The 1,842-nt window shown below is 47.2% G+C and overlaps 1 pseudogene; it reads left to right on the plus strand.

Moving 5' to 3' along the window:
* LOC101608806 lies at positions 1 to 1,083 on the plus strand (annotated as a pseudogene).
* Positions 1,084 to 1,842: the final 759 nt, after the last annotated feature.

The following is a 1,842-nucleotide window of genomic DNA, read 5'->3' on the forward strand; positions in this document are numbered from 1 at the left end:
ATGGGAGACATTAACTGGGAGAAGTACAGCTTTGGAGATTTTGGTAATTACAATTACAGCTTTGAACTGCCTCCTAATCTATTTGATTCTGCTCCACGCCACCCAGAATCCCTTCAAATCAGCAGCTATGCTTTGGTCATAGTCTATATCCTGGTGATCCTGCTGAGCCTTCTGGGAAACTCCTTAGTTATGCTGGTCCTCTCATACAGCTGGAGTACCTGCTCTGTCACTGATGTCTACCTGCTGAACCTGGCCATCACAGACCTGCTCTTTGCCCTGACCTTACCCCTCTGGGTAGTGTCCAAGGTGGACGGTTGGACCTTTGGCACCCCCCGTGTAAGATGTTCTCCCTTGCGAAGGAAGTCAACTTCTGCGCTAGTAACTTGCTATTGGCCTGCATCAGTGTGGACTGCTACCTAGCCATTGTCCATGCCACACGCACGCTGATCCAGAAGCAACACTTGGCCAAGTGTGTATGCTTAAATATGTGTGTGCCCATCCTTTATTATCTGCAAGGCCATCTACCCACCCTCTTTCAGCCCAGTCTGCTGCCCCCCTTTATCATCCACAAGGCCATCTACCCACTCTCTTTCAGCTCAGTCTGCTATGAGGACCTGGGAAACAGTACAGCCAAGTGGGTGGGAGGTGCTGCGTATTCTGCCCCAGACCTTTCGTCTTCCTCCTGCCACTGGTGGTCATGCTGTTCTTTCTCAGGTTCACAGTGCATACACTGAGCAGAAGCACTGGGCCATGAGGGTCATCTTTGCTGTTGTGCTCATCTTCTGGCTCTGCTGGTTGCCTAACAACCTGGTCTTGCTTGCAGACACCCTCATGAGAACCAGGGTGATTACAGAGACCCGTGAAAGTCACAATGACATTGACAGGGCCTTGGATGTCACTGAGGTCCTCAGCTTCCTCCACTGCTGTCTCAATCCCATCATCTACACCTTCATCAGCCAAAAGCTACGCTATGGACTCCTCAAAATCATGGCCACCTATGGCCTAGTCAGCAAGGGCTTATTTGCCAGAGAAAGCAAGCCTTCCTTTGTTGGCTCTTCAGGGAACACCTCTAGTACCCGCTAAGCCTGCTCACCTAAACTGCAGCCCCTCACAGTTATGGGAAGGTATAGAGGCCACACTGTCACCAGGCTCCCATTGCAACACCACCTTGCACATTCATACGCTTACGGAAAGAGTTGGTCCAGTCTACCACTGGGCCTGAAACACAGTTTTCTAAAAAGTGAAAAACTAAAGGCACAGTATTATCAGAAGAGAGAAAGAGAATAACAAGTGTTAGCTAGGAATTACAGAAATTGGAATTCTTGTATATTGCTGGTGGGAATGGAAAAAGGCTCAGCCACAGTGGGACAGAGCATAGCAATTTTCCTTAATGCATTATATATAGACTTACTAGTGGTCCAGCATGTGCACGTCTAGGTATCTACCCAGAGGAATTGAAAGCGAAAGTTCAGATCTTCGCACATCGCTGTTCATAGCAGCACTCTTCACAATATCACAGGTGAAGGCAACTCAAAAGGAAAAAGATCTATACTATCTGAAGAGCAGTTCAAATGACTGTCAACAAAGGAACAGATAAGCAGAATGTGGGGACACACACAATGTGATACCATTCCAGAATAAAAATCAAGAAAGGACTGACTCATGAGCCTTAAGACCACAGTGCTAAATAAAACGAGCAAGACAGAAAGGACAAATATTGTGATTCCACTTAAACAGTACCTAGAATAGTCAAATTCACAGAGACAGAAAGTAGAATAGTGGTATGGAGAGGCTGGTGGGGGGAAGAATGAGGAATTAGTGTTTAATGGGTGCCAAGTCTCC

Source organism: Jaculus jaculus, chromosome 12 (assembly GCF_020740685.1).
Source record: "Jaculus jaculus isolate mJacJac1 chromosome 12, mJacJac1.mat.Y.cur, whole genome shotgun sequence".
In the NCBI taxonomy this organism is placed as follows: Eukaryota; Metazoa; Chordata; class Mammalia; order Rodentia; family Dipodidae; genus Jaculus; species Jaculus jaculus.